The sequence below is a fragment of the Microchirus variegatus genome (assembly GCF_963457635.1).
Source record: "Microchirus variegatus genome assembly, chromosome: 1".
Lineage (NCBI taxonomy): Eukaryota > Metazoa > Chordata > Actinopteri > Pleuronectiformes > Soleidae > Microchirus > Microchirus variegatus.
The window spans coordinates 1,687,538-1,704,908 of NC_139802.1; positions in this window are offsets into that span (position 1 = coordinate 1,687,538).

The window sequence follows — 17,371 nt, forward strand, 5'->3', positions numbered from 1 at the left end:
TCCCGTCAGTGTCTCTCCACACTTCCTCTCTGGAGGAAAACAAACCAATGACTCTTGAACCAAAGAGACAGAAGAGATGACAGGGATGCATGTTGAAGTGCATAAACCAAAAATGACGATACAAAAATAACTCTACTATGTGACAAAGGAATGGCGGCAAGGACAAAAACGAAAACGGAGAGGAGGACCGTACTCACGTTTTTCCTTTCTTTTTTTTCTTATCTTTTTTTTTTTTTTTTTTTGAAAAGCTGCGGGTCTGAAGGAAGAGGAGTACGGAGGATAAATTTAAACCAAAAATTAACCTGAGGAGGAGGAGGAGGAGGAGGAGGAGGAAAAACACAATGACGAAAAAAAAAGTCAACCATACCAAAATCCCAAATACCAAAAATACGGAGAGAAAAGCTTTATTCAAAGGACATGTAAATACTGAAGCTATCCAGGACCAGGACTTTACTGCTACTACTATGTTCACACACACACACACACACACACACACACACACACACACATGCAAAGCCACGTCATCCCACATCCGTCCATCACGTCTGTCTGTCTGTCACCTCGTACGGTTTCATGCTAAACTTCTGTTTCTGAGCTGTATCTTCAACCTCTGGTTGTAAGAGCGTAACAAAGATTTTCTCTCTTTTTTAAAATCTATTTTTTACACTTTGAGTAAAGTAAAGTTTGGATTTTTCTATTGTTCTTATTTATTAGCGCCGTGTTTTGTTTTTTTATTTATTGTTTGAAGTGTTGATCTTTGGCACTTGAATCATCATCGTCGTCATCATCACCTGTGTCTTCATCCTTCATGCATATCATCGTGTTGTAACTGTGACTTTTCTGCAGGAACAAAGATGACGAGAGGTGAACACGCTCATCTCAGTCCTCACCAAGTGCCAGTAGATGATCAAAAGTAGAGTCGGCACACGGCGAAGACCATTTCAGAGTGTGAAGGAATTTGTTATGGAGCTCGAAACCAAAACAAACGCGCTTTCGCCGCTCGCAAAACCCGTCGCCGTGCATACGTTTTAAAATATAAACAAACGTCTGCTGCAGTTGCCCAGCGACATTCCCGCGCTGCACACAGGAAGTGATTCGTTTTGTGTCGAGACACATGTAGGCGACTGTGAAACACAGTAGCGCTAGGAGAGGTCGGAGTGTGACTGAAAACATACTAGAAAAGTTTCTCCCCAACTCATCCCTGCTCTGCTGCTGTATACACACAAACACTCGGACCCCCGTCAGGTCTGATAGTTTTGCTTGACAGACGCAGCAACAGAATAATAACACCAACAGAAATCATCTAACGTTATGCAATGTCTCTTTATAGATAACCTATTATTATCACACTGAAAATGACGTTTGTTAAGAGCGGTGATCGTTTTTCAAAAGTATGAAATAAGGCCTTGATTGATGATTTGAAGTAACAGCCGCTAAGACCGAAGGATAAATAAGTCAATAAAGCCAACTTTAGTCACAGACGCCTCTCGTTCCTGCCTCGTCTATCAGCCCCCCCCCGACACCTGTCTGTCTGTCTGTCTGTCTGTCTGTCTGTCTGTCTGTCTGTCTCGACGCGTTTGCTGGTATTTGTCTGTTTCCATCGCCGCTCCATCAGTCACATTTCACTCAAGTCATTTTCCACCTCAGACTGCCATTAATTCTCAAATGGAAAAAACCAAAGCATTCTCAAAGGCCGGGGCTCGTCCAGGAGGAGCCTTCGACCCAGACACACCAAGACAATAAAGAGAACCGAGGGGGGTGGGACGGTGGCTGAGAACAGGACGACGAACCCTCGGCTGTAACCCCCCCCCCCCCCCCCCCCCCTGCACCTGTTCCATGGGGGAAGCTTTATTTAGGGAACTGACCCTTTACTCTGAAACCCCCCCCCATACCCTAGAAAGAAGGGTACGCTGGAACAGGAGGGACACACACACACACACACACACACACACACAATACTGTCTGTGCTGGGAGCAGTTTGAGGGGAACACATTTTGTAAGAGGATACCAAAAATAAACCCAAACCAAAAAAAACACACACACACAACCCAAGGAATGACAGAAGCAAACCAAAAAGAACCCAAACCAAATGTGGCCGGAGGGAGGAGGACGAGGAGGACACAGTGCATCCTCTCTGTCTGTGTGTCTGTCTGTGTGTTAGCTTTAGGGCTACAGCGTTAGCTCCCCCCCCCCCAAACCCACTCTGAGACTGTGTAGCATGGATAGAGAGATAAATAAGACAGACAGACAGACGGGAGAGAAGGAAGACGAAGGACAGACAGTTCCTCCTCTGCCTCTCTCTGGCTCGGCTCTCTGGTCCTGGATGGAGCTAAACGCAAATGACCTCACTGAACTGAAATCTTCTAAAAAGAAATCTGTTTTTATTTTTCTGTTGGTCGGTTCTGATTGTTATATCTCTGCTGTGTCTCTCGATGCCGTTTTACGTACTGTACTTTAGTGCTTATTACTCATTTGGAATAACGTACTCGCTTACTTACTTACTTACTTACTTACTTACTACAAGAGCTCCTTATTTTTTCCGTAGTCGTGCTAGAGATTTTTATCAGGTGGTTGGGAAAAAAAAAAAAAATACTGTGAAAATTTAGCTTCCAGATTTTTATTAGATAAAGAAACAGAAAAGACAACACACACACCAAAAAGCCAAAAAAAACAAAGAATTGAATTGCAAAACCAAATACTGAAGTAAACCAAACACAGTAGAGAGGAACAGGAACTGGCTTCTCCGCATGCAGGCAAAGACATGGGCTATAGCGCCAGTTTGCCTGAGGGGAAACCGTGTGTTTTTCTGTACGTAAGTGTTCAAAAAACCAAATAGGTGCTGCAGCCGCGACACCAGAAGGATACAGACTAATACTCACAGAATCAGCCTCGGTCGAGTCGAAAGGTTCCGGCGTTTGGACGTAAACGCACCCAAAGAACGTTTGGTTTGGTCCGCAGCAGAAAAAACAGTCGACGACGCGAGAATCGTTTTCACAAACCAAAAACTTAAAACGTAACTTAACGTGTGGGCGGTTCGCGCCTCAAAGGTGGAACCGTTTTCTCCACATTGACTCTTAGATGGAATGTATCTGTTAGTGCTTCTATAGATTTTGTAGAAAAAAAAAAAAAAGATCTATGTTCTACTGCTTACTTATCGCTAATGTATTATGAAGAAAAAAAAACGTACAAAAAAGACTTTGAGAAAAAAAAAAAGATCCTAAAAACATTGATGATAATAACTTGATTTTAGACCAAAAATTTAACTATCTCTCTTTGGACTTTTTTTTTTTATTTCTCCATATTGACGATGATTTAGACTTTTGATTGTACTATTTATTCGGGTAGCGTCGATTTATTTGTCTTGCTATTTATTTGTTAATTTATTTCTAGCTGTGCTTCTTTTCATATTCTGGGATGTTCTTTTTTTTTTACTATTTCTTGCCCTTGCTGAAGTTCTTTCTTACCTCTTTAAACCAAATAACATCAGTAAAAATGCAACCACGAGTGAGAGCAAATCACTGAGTGGACTCTCCGCTCAGAGGCTGCACTGTGTGGACAAACACCTCGTCGTTTCATTTGGGGTTTGCAGACAAATTAGGTGTCGGTAGTTTTTCTGGACACACACTCGACTAATAATGAGATAAAGAAAGAGAACGGGGTTGAAATCCTGTAAAAACGTAAAAATATGGTTCATGTTCTGCACGAGGTGCTTCACTCACACACAGTGTTGCTTCTGTTCTGGAGAACACACTGAAAGCTTTACAGCTACACAACCAAAAACACACACACACACACGATGGAAGATCAGCTGAGGCAAAAAAAGAAGGGAGCAGATGACAAAGAGGGTGTTTTTAGTTTCCCGGCTGCAAATCGCCCTCTAACTTCTCACTTTTTTTAATGCTCTGAATCTGTTTTTATTTCCACTTTTCTGAACATTTTGTTTTCGACTGTTTTTGTTATTTGGTCCACTGTGGGGTGTAAGAGAGAGATAGTTCATCATATACCTCATATTCTTTGATGATAAACCAAATAGATGAATGCTTTAAAATGCGGGGTTCAAGTGGGGATGAGTGTGTGGACGGTGTGTGTGTGTGTATGTGTCTATGTGTGTGTGTGTGTGAGACCAGGAGCAGATACAGTGAGGCTATAGCTTTACACGACAACGATCTGAACACAATCCCGCAAAAGTGGAGTTGCGTTCCCACTTTTTTATTTCGCGTTTAGACGAGCATCTTTGGGTGGAAATCTGCACGCACGCGGTGACGCTAATGTGTGTGAAATTTGATGTAGTGTGCATGCCAGGTGGCTAGGTGGCGCTGTGAAGCACTGCCCTACAACAACAGCAGGAGCGCGCGAGTAGCCCACAGTCAAAAACCAAAACATTAACTGGGCGTAATTACTGAAATGACTCCTGGATCAGTATCAGAGCAGCTAAGGCGACTTGAATGTCCGATTGATGGATTATAATCCGACATGTTTGTTGTTGTTTACTGCACATGGATCTGACGTCAACACGTACGGGGGGATAAGCCAGCGTGAGTAGCTCAGAGAACACTTTTGCGTTCTCAACCCTTTAGACGGAGCGTTTTTAAGATTTCCACTCTGGAGGTTGGGTTAATTTTTTTTGCATTTTTTAGCCCCCCAAAAAACGCAGTCACCGTCTAAACGAAAGGCACATCTGATCAAATATTTTGTCGGTTTCACCCGGGAGTCGTGTAAAGTCGTGTAAAGTCGTGTAAAGTCGTGTAAAGTCGTGTAAAGTTAGCCTCAGGATGGATCAAAGGTCATTGTCCTTATGGAGATAAATTGGAGATACGAACGTTTGGGATTGATCCTGGAACAGATTGCTTTTTTTTCCCAAGTCAATTGCACTTAAGGACTAAAGGCCACTGCTCCAGTCTGCACACACACACACACACACACACACACACACACAAACATATCTACTATACCTTGTCCCCCTGGAAAACACCCCCCGCTGTCTGTATTGAGCTTTGAACACAGCCCTCTCCTCAAACCTGACCTGTGCTGCTTCCTCCCTGTCAAACATGGACTGTGGGCTTAAAGCTGCTCTTTGGTTCAGATCTAGGATCAAACCTGGATCCACTTTTGGCTTTAAAAAAAAAGAAAAAAGAAAAGCTTTTTATTTTTGTGCCTGAAAAGAGCACATTTTTATCACCGAGGTCACCTCGCCCTCTCTCGCCTTGAGGCCTCTGTTGTCTGATGAGGGGTTAGTTATACCGACCACTTGATGTCCATGTGGATGACGGAGCGCGGCCATGCAGGTCAGGCGACCGGGGGAGCGGCTGAGGCCGAGGTTGCTAGGTGACACTTTCCATGAATGAATCGGTGTTTGTTGAGAAAGTGGAAGTTGGAAGGAAGAGGTGTTACGGGTCAGCAAACGGACGCGGAGTTGCACTTTTCTGGATCAGCCTCAGGGTTTTTAAGGGACCGGGTGTGAAGTGTAGGTTCTCTGTGGCAGGGATACCTCCTCAGTGAATGATACCAAAGTCAATGCCCTGCTACAGGATCCAGCAAAAATGTACACACTCCCCAAAAACCCTGATATCCACGACGAGGGTGTTGAGAAAACTCCGCTGTCTTTCTCCACATGCTTTTTTCTCCTGCTGGCAGTTGTTTCTTTCTTTCTTTCTCCACACATTTACATTTGCTCTGTACTTTACAAAGAGGGAACTGGAAAAGCAGTTTTCGCTCACATCTGTGCGGTAAACACGAAGCTTATCGCAGCCATTTTAATGTCTGAACAGTGTTTGTAGCTGTTACACTCAGTTTGCAGTGAACACAGTCACCAGGAAAGGTTCATCCCTCAGGCCATGAGCAGAGCAGGCACAAAGGCCTGGTTCTGTTTTTATTGAATTATTGGAATTATTATGTCATTATTGTTCAATAACCACCAAAAAAAAAAGTCCTTCCTATACCCCAGCTTTAACTTAGGGCATTGGTTCTCAAAGTGCGGCCCGGGGGCCAATGGCGGCCCGCAGAAACATTTCTGGCGGCCCCACAGTGAATTACAGTTGATAGTTTTAATCCAGGAGCGACTAAGCTTGTTAAATGTTTATTGGACATTACTGGATACAGACCAATAAGTGTAAACAAAAATACTGGGTATTTACCTGGTTTCTATATGGTGAATTTTAGTGTATTATTGTGTTATAAGCTGGTAATAAGCAGGTAGCTACAGCCCCCAATTACTAGCTATTTACCCAGTAAATATATGGTAACAGAAATATTACTTGGTTATTTATAAATATTATGTGTTAGTGATATTGTACAAGGAGATCAGTCGTTCACAGAGATCTTGAGAGCGCTTTTGAGTTTTTCCGTAAGTCAGTTTGAACAGCGTTGTCAGCGATGACTTAAGTCAGGGCCGTTTCTAGCTGTTTGAGGGCCCTATGCAAGATACTATTTGGGGGGCCCCTATTTTTTTATTTTTTTTCAAACTCGAGGTAGAGATTCCTAACTTTTTCTGATTACCCCACAAACACTTACATGCTTTGCAAATATATGCATAATGAATGCATCCAATACATGCAAAATAAAGACAGGTACTTTTAATTCTCAAAAATATAATAAAATATGAGTCTGAACTTGCAGTTTGGGGGGCCCCCTGGTGGCTGTGGGGCCCTATGCAGCTGCATAGTCTGCATATAGCAAGAAACAGCTCTGACTTAAGGCCACATTATACTTCTCCGACTGCGTATGCGTTATCCGTCTGCGTCACCACGGAGACGCCTCGAGCATTTATACTTCTGCGTCGTGGTGACGGACACGCGCTACAATTTCCCGCCCGATCAGTAGGGGTCGCTGTGCAAGGTTGTTGTGCTTCAGGCTACAGTGAGCAATGGCGTCCGAGAGAGAAAGAGAGAGAAAGACTGTTGTTGTTGAAACAGTGGCCGTTTCTCACTTTTCTGTGTGACGGAACGCAGTTTTAAGATAATTTGAGGCGATAAATTGGCCATTTAGAGTCTAAACATGTGCTGTGTGTGTTAAGATATGACGTATTTATAGTTTGGCGGCGACGTCGGCGGTGATCAGCTCCGCCTCTGTGGACGCTCGGTGCTCACTGTGAGCCGACACAGAGCAGCGTTAGCTCGGCCTGTCCTGAGGACCAATCGCAGCTCTTGCCGTCTCCGTTGTCCCTTGACGGAGTGACGGACACTTAAAAAAATATTTTGTGCAGCCGGAGACGATGCAGAGTCTCTGCGTAACCTACGCAGAGCACTTTACGCAGAAGTATAAATTGGGCTTTAAGTGTATTTGAACAGAAGCTGCGTGTTTTCGTCACGCTTTGTCCAAAGAAAACCAGAGTAAAACAAACTCTCGGCTGCTGCTTTGTCTCGTGTTTCCCGTGCAGACAGAGCCGGTGTTTGACTGTGTTAGTGTTAAAAGAAGAACGCAAACATCTCTTTACGTGAAGAACCTGTGAGACGTAACTGCAGCTGCAGGAGAAAAGATGCATAGAAAGCGACGATGAAAAGCACCTTCTTCTTCTTCTTCTTCTTCCTTCACCCACTCTCGTCTGCACATACACTTCCTCCCTTTCATCCTTCTCTCTCTCTCTCTCTCTCTCTCTCTCTTCTCTACAATACAGCTTTAGTCCAAAGGTTCTCCAGCAACACAGCAAAGCAAATCAGATATTAAAGAAAGAAAAACCAAAGAGCTCTAACTTGACCTTCGCTTCAACACACATAACCTCCACTGCATCCTTCACCTCCCTCTCTATCTCTATCATCCCTTCTTTCTGCTTCTCCTTTATCTCTTTTGTCACCTAGCAAACCAGTCTGTGAAGCGTTAACCTCAGCTATCCAAAGGGAAATAATAATAATAATAATAATGATGATGATGATAATTAAAATGATGATGAAATGTATATTTTTAAGTATTTGTCATTGGAAAAGTAATCTTAAGCTTCTCAAAATTATGATGATCATAATGATGAAGACGACGATGATGATGGTGATGATGATGATGATGAAGTTTCTCTTGGTATCTTTGTAGCTGTTCTGATTCCTCTTAAGTTCTTGTCCTTTCTGCTCGTGCTGCCAGAGTCCTGATGAACTCCCATCAGCCCCTTCACCTTTATTTCACTTTGGTTTATACCGCTCTGTTTGGTCCTTTAACGTCTGACTGTCTGACCATCACCCCTGTGTGTGTGTGTGTGCGTGTGTGTGTGCGTGCGCGTGCACGTGCGTGTGTGTGTGGGTGGGTGGGTGTGTGTGTGTGCTGGCAAACACTGACAAAGGGGAAGTTTGAGATGTTTCCCTGGAAGTGGTGACTAAATAGAGCCACAGGTGTCAAACTGCCGGCCCGCAGGCCATATGCGGCCCCCCCCCCCCAATCAATGACAACACCCCCCCTCACTTAATATCATGTTATAATGAAAACATGACCTCGCCGTCTTTAAACACAGTGTTTTGCTGACGCACAGCTGTCAGAATATAATATAATATATGTTTGTTAGCAAAAGTTTTTTGTTTTTTTTGCCACGATACAGGAAGTGCCCTAGAACTTCAGCGTAGATTGAATTCCACCTAATTTCCTGAAACTTGGCGGGATAGACCGTGGCCTCAACTCAACAGGAAGTTGTGCCTTTTTGAATTTTGGGCGATTTGCGCATTCTACGTGCGTTCCTACAAATCTACGTGCGTTGTCATGTTGTCAAAAGGTTTTTACGGATTTAAAACGGCGCGACCACGGCAGCCCTTGGCGTTTTTCGGCCTTTTTTCGACACATTCGCCACGATACAGGAAGTGCCCTTTAATATATATTATTGTTTTTGTCCCACTTTTTGTTCTCTAGGCCGGCCCCTTATTGACCACACTCGACACTCATTGGCCCCCGGGTCATTTGACTTTGGCACTGAAATAGAGGGTGTGTGTGTGTGTGTGTGGTGTCTTTAGTCAAGCACATGCATGAATGAGTGAGTGAATGTGTGTTTTTGCGTGACAGTCAGTGTGTGTGTGTGTGGGGGGGGGGGAGGGGTGCGTGACTTGCTGCAGCCAGCATTTAGCCACAAAAAGACAAACATACTCCTTTGTTTTTTTGGACGGCAACAACAAGCCCCGACACATGACCTTTACTGTCAACTGTAACGTACTGTTTGCCGACTTCCTAGTACATGTAGCGTTAATTCCTCCTGTCAACAGTCAGCTTGTTTCCTCAATGTGTGTGTGTGTGTGTGTGTGTGTGTGTTCTTGTACTTGTGGCATACTGAGGACCAGTGAGGGTTTTTAACCAACAAAGTGAAGTCATTTTTACGGAGTGAGGACATTTTGGCCGGTCCTCACTTTGTTTTCATTGAAATCACTTCCTTAGGTTGCTATAACATGCTATACTATATATGTCAAAAAAAAAAAACGACATAGTGTCGTATGACGTTTTTGTCAAATTTTGGAACAAAAATTTTGGGTCAATTTTTTTTTTTCAAATTTTGGACGACATAGTATAGTATGACATTTTTGTCAAATTTTGGACCAAATTTTTTTTCAATTTTTTTTCGACTTTTGGATGACATAGTACAGTATGACATTTCTGTCAAATTTTGGACCAAAAAAAACCCATGAAGTTTCATGCATGAAGTAGATATTTGTAATTGTGTTGATTTAAAAAGTGGTCCTCACTTTGTCAGCAACCCAGTCCTCAGTATGCAGCAAGTACAAGAATGTGTGTGTGTGCGTGCGTGTGTATGTGTGTGTGTGTGTGTGTGTGTGTGTGTGTGTTACCCCCCCCCCCCCACCTCTCTACCCATCATCACCTAAAAACACCCCTCCCAACTTCCCCTCCCTCCCTCGTGGTAGCAACTTAGCCTTTTAGTGTATTTATCTTGAAAACCCCCCAAAAAAAGAAAAGAAAAATATCTCTGCTTGTTCATTGTACAGTGTTGTTCATTTTAAGTCATTTTTGTAACTGAAAGTGTTTCATTCATCCAAATAAAAACAGGAGACAAAAACTGTACAGACGACCCACTGCTGCCACTGTCTTCTTTCTTTTACCGTCAAACTCTTCTCTTTTTTTTCTGTGTGGATGCTGCTTCTTTTTCTTTTCTTTTTTCTTTTCTCCCTTTTCTAACCCCACAGGTCTCACGTGGTTTGGTGGAATCACCAGCTTGTCATGTTGGTTTTTAACCAGAGGAGGGCGCTGTTAAATGTAAAATCTTTCCTCCTGCAGAGGCCACGTGAAGCCACCATTTCCTGCAGCTCCAGAGTCCACAGGTAAGAAGGAGCACGACATCAACTCATTCATGCAACACGTGACGAATGAATGTATTAACCAACTAATGCGGCTTTAATTGAGGATGAGGTGATAAAGTGATGTGGAATTTAAAAAAAAAACTGTTAGAAAAGGTCGAGTTAAAACACATCAGCATAATGTTACCCTCAGAGAGTCAGATGTAACTGTCATACAGAATAAATATAACTAAATGTAACCAAATATAATATAAAATAAAGGTAACAACTCTGTAACATATTGATAAATAACTTTCTGTATTTATTACTTATTCAAGTTACAAATATGATGCATTATAGATGTAACCCGGTCCGCGATGGTGTTTCTTGACAAACTAACAGTTTTAAAAGTCTGTATCTGGTCGATACCCTGCGATCTAGTGGCGGGTAACGCAATCGCCATGCATTGTGGGAAATGTAGTTTGTGGTCAACGCACGCCGTAACCCATTAAGGCCTGAAGCGCCTCGAGAAAATGCTTCTAAAAACTGAGCTTCGATGTTTACTAAATGAGTGATTTCTCAGCCTCTGTAGCAGATATAGGAACACAATTAAAACAGTATTTGAGCGCTTACACCTGTGAAATTTATTTTATTTAAACATGTAAAAGTAAAGTGAATTGTAAAAAACAGTAAGAAAAAGAAAATAGTCAAAACATACATCATTTACAATTATTTTATCACAAGTCATATTTAACAACTCATGGAAAATGTTGGATTAAAAAAATGAATCAATATTTCAAAATATTGTCTCCCTACATTTAGAGTGAATGATGTATGAAATTGCTGATTATTTTTGAAGGTTATCTGTATTGAACGTTCTACACACAGACTAACGCGCCTCAGTCAGTTAATGTATGCATTTATTTACTCGTTTTTTTAAAAAGGTGGTGTTAATCTTTGCATGTATTTTGGCACCAGCGAAGCCTCGGATGGAGGATAAAGTGGTAGAAGATGAGTGAATGGGGCCCACGGTTGGTGTAGTGCAGGGGTCTGCAACCTGCGGCTCTAGAGCCTCATGTGGCTCTTCAGCCTCTCTGTAGCGGCTCCATCTAGCTTTGAAGAAAAAAACTATTCATGTTTTTCACACTTTTTTTGTCAAGATAAAGGCATAAATAAAAATGTTTTGATGTTTTATCTGTCACATCCAGTTGTAAAACCTCCCCCAAAAGCTATTAAAGTACTACATGAAATCGTTTTATTTTATTTTAAAGCTGTTTACCTACACTTTATAGGCTGGGTATCAACTTGCGACAAACTGTTGTTCTTTAAATAGAGTATGTATTTATGTAACTTTATATTTTATCTTCATTTTAAGGATCAAATAGGTTTTGCGGCTCCAGATTAATTTTATTTGGGTGGAGATGCAACAAAAATGGCTCTTTTCATCCTAAAGGTTTCAGACCCCTGGTGTAGTGGTTAGCGCTCTTGCTAGTCTCGCCTTTGCAGCCCCGGATGGAACAACTTTCGGAACAAGGGTCTTTCTGCAAGGAGTTTGCGTGTTCTCCCCGTGTGTGCGTGGGTTTTCTCCGAGTTCTCCGACTTCCTCCCACATTCCAAAAACATGCGATATGGGGATTAGGTGAATTGGTCACTCTAAATTGACCGTAGGTGTGTGAGAGTGTGTGTGAGTGAATGGTTGTTTGTCTCTGTGGATGGATCTAATGGACGGAGGGAAGATGAGTGAATGAACGAACATAAAATGAGTGTTACTTTCATTATATCAGTCAGATGCTTCTGTAGTTGTTTCTTTGACTAATTATGTGCATATCAAAACGTGCACTAACACTAAAGTGCATCCAGTAGCACTGCAGAGCATCTCGTCTCCTCAAACTCTGCATATAATCTACCACCCAGGAAATGAATTGGTGGGCCTGTGGATATGGGGGGGTGGGGGTTAGACTGAGGGTGAGGGTCAGATCATTCTCACCCCCCCCCCCCCCCTCCATTCTTTCCTCTCAGTGGAGTCAGAAGAACATGCTAATTAACTGCATAAATATGGCCTTTACCCATTGTTCTTCCTCATCCAGAAGTGTGATATCTCCTCATCTGACTGCTGCCTTGTCTTCTTCCACATTCCTCTTCTCCTCCTCCTCCTCCTCCTTTTCTCCCACACACACACACACACACACATCCCTCTCCCCCCCCCCCGCTGTGTGGCACAGTAGGTGGATGATTAGGTAGGATGCTGGAGTGTGTAAGTGTGACAGCTTTCAGACACCCACCTTCCAGTTGAGTCACGGACGGCGGTGGTGAGCATGTGATCCTCTCACTGAGGGTGACTCGGGTAGATCTGTGTTGCTGTGTTGTCACACTGACGGATAATATTTGTCCTTCGAAACGAAGCTGTTATCTGTGAGTTGTGTACCGACAGATATGAAATCCAAACGGTGACCGTGATGTAAAATTGTCACCGTGCACAAGTGCAATATAAAAGGCGAGTAAAATGTCATTTTTCTCCTTTTTAATGAACAAATATTGTATTTCTTTATTCTGTTTCGTAACGTATGTCCCCTATGAAGACGTATTCTGAATGTTCATCTGCTTACAGTCACATTATAGAGAGTTATGAACACGTATTTAGATGTAACATCAGAGGACTCGCGGTGAAGTGTTATTTAAAAGGTTAACTCAAGGTCTTTCTTACAGCGTACAGTAAAATTCTCCTCAGATGTTCTTGTTTGATAATCATCAGCGCTTTTCTTAAATGAAAATCTTATAAAAATGCAACGGCAGTGTGTCAAAGTAATGTTATCTCTACGGTTATTTGAAGAGAAAACAGTGACGCTTTACATTCGGCGTGCCATTGTTATAATAACTAAATGTTTAATATTACAAAGTTGCTCACCATGACTGTAAAACCAGGCTTTGGCAATGACGTGAGTAACCAGAGAGCAGTGTATCTAGTTAGGTGAGGAGTCGGTTAACAGCGTCTGGAAGAATCCCAGCAAAGGTGGAACTGGGTACGAATAAGGCCTCACTGTGTCAGTGGAACGAGGAGACGGAACGCCAGCTGTCGGTTTAAATAGGAGCACTGCCAGTGTGTGTGTGTGTGTGTGTGTGTGTGTTTGGTGCCAGTCAGAGACCGTGTGAGTGGTAAAGTGCCATGAGACAGATCTGGTTTCCTTCCCTGAGCAATGGTGTGTACGTGTATGGTATGTTTTGTTGTGTAAGCCAGTGTTTCCCCAACCCTGGTCCTCATGGAACTCTGCCCTGCCGTGTTTTAGATGTTTCCCTGCTCCAAAAACACCTCATTCAAATAAATCGCCAGCTCTGCAGAAGCCTAAAAAAAAAAAGTTTAACTTTTGTTCAAACTTTTTTTTTTTAAATTAATGTTTCAACTTTTGTAATTTTTTTTAAATTAATGTTTCAACTTTTGTAAAAAAAAAAAAAATTTAGTGTTTCAACTTTTGTAAAAAAAAAAATAATTGAATGTTTCAACTTTTGTCAATATTCCCCAAAAAAGTTTATGTTTCAACAATAATTTAATATTTAAATTTTCAATTTTTACATTTGAAAAAAAACGTGTTTCAACTTTTGTCAATTTTTTAAATTAATGTTTCAACTTTTGTAAAAAAAAAAAATGGAATGTTTCAACTTTTGTCAATATTCCCCCCAAAAAAATTGTTTCAACAATAATTTAATATTTCAATTTTCAATTTTTACATTTGAAAAAAAAACATATGTTTCAACTTTTGTCAGTTTTTTAAATTAATGTTTCAACTTTTGTAAAAAAAATAAATAAAAATTGAATGTTTCAACTTTTGTCAATTTTTTAAATTAATGTTTCAACTTTTGTAAAAAAAAAATGGAATGTTTCAACTTTTGTCAATATTCCCCCCAAAAAATTGTTTCAACAATAATTTAATATTTCAATTTTAAATTTTTACATTTGAAAAAAAACCGTATGTTTTAACTTTTGTCAGTTTTTTAAATTAATGTTTCAACTTTTGTAAAAAAAAAAAAAAAAATTGAATGTTTCAACTTTTGTCAGTTTTTTAAATTAATGTTTCAACTTTTGTAAAAAAAATTGAATGTTTCAACTTTTGTCAATTTTTTAAATTAATGTTTCAACTTTTGTAAAAAAAAAATTGAATGTTTCAACTTTTGTCAATATTCCCCCCAAAAAATTGTTTCAACAATAATTTAATATTTCAATTTTAAATTTTTACATTTGAAAAAAAACCGTATGTTTCAACTTTTGTCAGTTTTTTAAATTAATGTTTCAACTTTTGTAAAAAAAATAAAAAAAAATTGAATGTTTCAACTTTTGTCAGTTTTTTAAATTAATGTTTCAACTTTTGTAAAAAAAATAAAAAAAATTGAATGTTTCAACTTTTGTCAATTTCTTAAATTAATGTTTCAACTTTTGTAAAAAAAAAAAAAAAAATGTAATGTTTCAACTTTTGTCAATATTCCCCAAAAAAATTTATGTTTCAACAATAATTTAATATTTCAATTTTCAATTTTTACATTTGAAAAAAAAAAAGTATGTTTCAACTTTTGTCAGTTTTTTAAATTAATGTTTCAACTTTTGTAAACAGTTTTTTTCAAAAATGTAATGTTTCATCTGAATCAGGTGTTTTTGGAGCAGGGTAACATGTAAAACATGGCAGTTCCCTGAGGACCAGGGCTGGTGTAAGCGACCGTTGCCTCATCCATTGACCTCCTGCCCTCTCTCTCCCAGAGCCACACCACCAAAGAGCATCGTTTAAATACATAATCAGTCAGTATTTTAGTAGCAGAATTTTGCTGGAACAAACATACAAAAGAGGATTCAGTCACAACATCAGATTTGTGATTTATTAGAAAAACTAGCACTCACAAACCTTTGCCAAGGCCTCTCCATTTACCACAGTGACACGTCATTTCCATCGCTCACAAAGTTAACAATTGTGTATTGAAAAATTAATTAATTTGGGTCAACTTACATCTCTGTCACAGAGAAACAGACAAAACACACATATTTACAGGATGAGTTAAAACATCAAATTCTCATAAATGAAATGAAACAGTTGTGTGTCCTGATGCTCCAGTGTGATCGTATCTGTGCACCATTTTCCTCTCATACTATATGTGAGATATATATATATATATATATCATATCATATTATGTGTTTCCTGAATGTATCACATTTGCCATTATTAAAAGCGACATACTGTAACTCTGGACCACATCGTTATGGCCAGACCACTTGTGGTGTGTTCAAGAGCAGCGGTGGTCAGTGGGAACAAACCAAAAACAAACCTGTGATCACAAAGGCAGTGGAGGCTGTAACAGGAGATACTGAGAGACACGAGTTACACACCATTATAATGATGCTTATGAGCGGAAATGTGAGCAAACAAGCTGGTCATAGTAGTTTGCTATTTTTCACCCCCTTTGAAGACATTTTTGGGTATTTTTTGCCTTTATTTGACAGAGCAGATCACAGTGACACAAGCTGGACTCAAACTGGGGGAAAAGTGCTGCAGAAGACCTCAGCTTCACCTGAGGGGCGTCTGCTCCACCAGGTGAGTGATTGAAAATTTGATGCAAATGAAAAAAAAAATCTTTAAAACTGTTTGGAAATCTACTAAAATGTGGCGTACTCTATTTAACCCTTGAAGGTGCTACTCAACCATTTGGTCGACCACACTTTAAGTCTCTAAATCTCATTGAAAAATGCATCAACCTTACTCACTAACACTTAGTGTGACTTGTGAATGTTGTACAATCCAGGTTTATTATGAACGGACGTCTCAACCGATTGGTAGAGGCCTGTATCTGAAATACTGTAGGATCTAATTTAAAAAAAAAAAAGAATTGTCATTTAGTTATCATAAGTAAATAAAATAAAATAATAAAACATGCAAATAAATAGTTTTTCCTTTGCTTTTTTTCTTGGTGCGTACCTTAAAGGGTTAAATTGCCCCCATGTCAGCATAAGCAGTAGGGCAACCCATTTTAGATGTTGCCCTGCTCCAAAAAACTAATTTTTACAAAAATTGAAACATACATTTTTTAAATAAAATAAAATATATACATTTATTTATTTTTCTAAGACAAAAAGTGAAACAGTAATATCATTTTTTTTTTAAAATTGAAACATTACAATTTTGAAGAAAAAAAATATACGGTATATATATTTATTATTATTGTTATAATAAATAATAATAATATTTTTTAATAAGACAAAAGTTGAAATATAATTTTTTTGACAAAAGTTGAAAGTTCTGATGTTTAGCTGACAATTTATTTGAATCAGGTGTTTTTGGAGCAGGGCAACATCTAAAACATGGCAGGGCAGTGTTCCCTGAGGACCAGGGTTGGGAAAACACTGTTATAGAGTATCAGTCAATCATCCATCCATCCATCCATCCATCTTCTACCACTTTATCCTCCACATCAGGGTCGCAGAGGGGAAATGGTGCCAATTCCAGCTGAAAGTGCAGAGTACATCCTGAACAGGTCAGTCCATCACAGGGAAACAGGGTGACAAACAGCCGTCAACTCTCACACTCACATGTCTAATTTTCCCAATCTCCAAATCTGCATGTTTTTGGACTGTGGAAGGAAACCAGAGAACCTCGAGAAAACCCCCACACACACACACACGTGGAGAACATGCCAATGAAATAACATGGAAAAATTACAAAAACTACGGTATCGTTGATAAACAGAGTGCATAAAAGTGTGATTTAAGCCCAATTTATACTTCTGCGTAAAGTGCTCTGCGAACGTTTCGCAGGGACTCTACGTCGTCTCCGACTGCACGAAATATTTTTTAGGTGTCCGTCACTCCGTCAAGGGACAACGGAGACGGCAAGTGCTGTGATTGGTCCTCAGGACAGGCCGAGCTAAGCTGCTCTGTGCCGGCTCACAGTGAGCACCGAGCGTCCACAGAGGTGGAGCTGATCACCGCCGACAACGTCGCTGCCAAACTATAAATACGTCATATCTTAACACACACAGCACATGTTTAGACTCTAAATGGCCAATTTCTCGCCTCAAATTATCTTAAAACTGCGTTCCGTCACACAGAAAAGTGAGAAACGGCCACTGTTTCAACAACAACAGTCTTTCTCTCTCTTTCTTTCTCGGACACCATTGCTCACTGTAGCCTGAAGCAGAACAACCTTGCGCA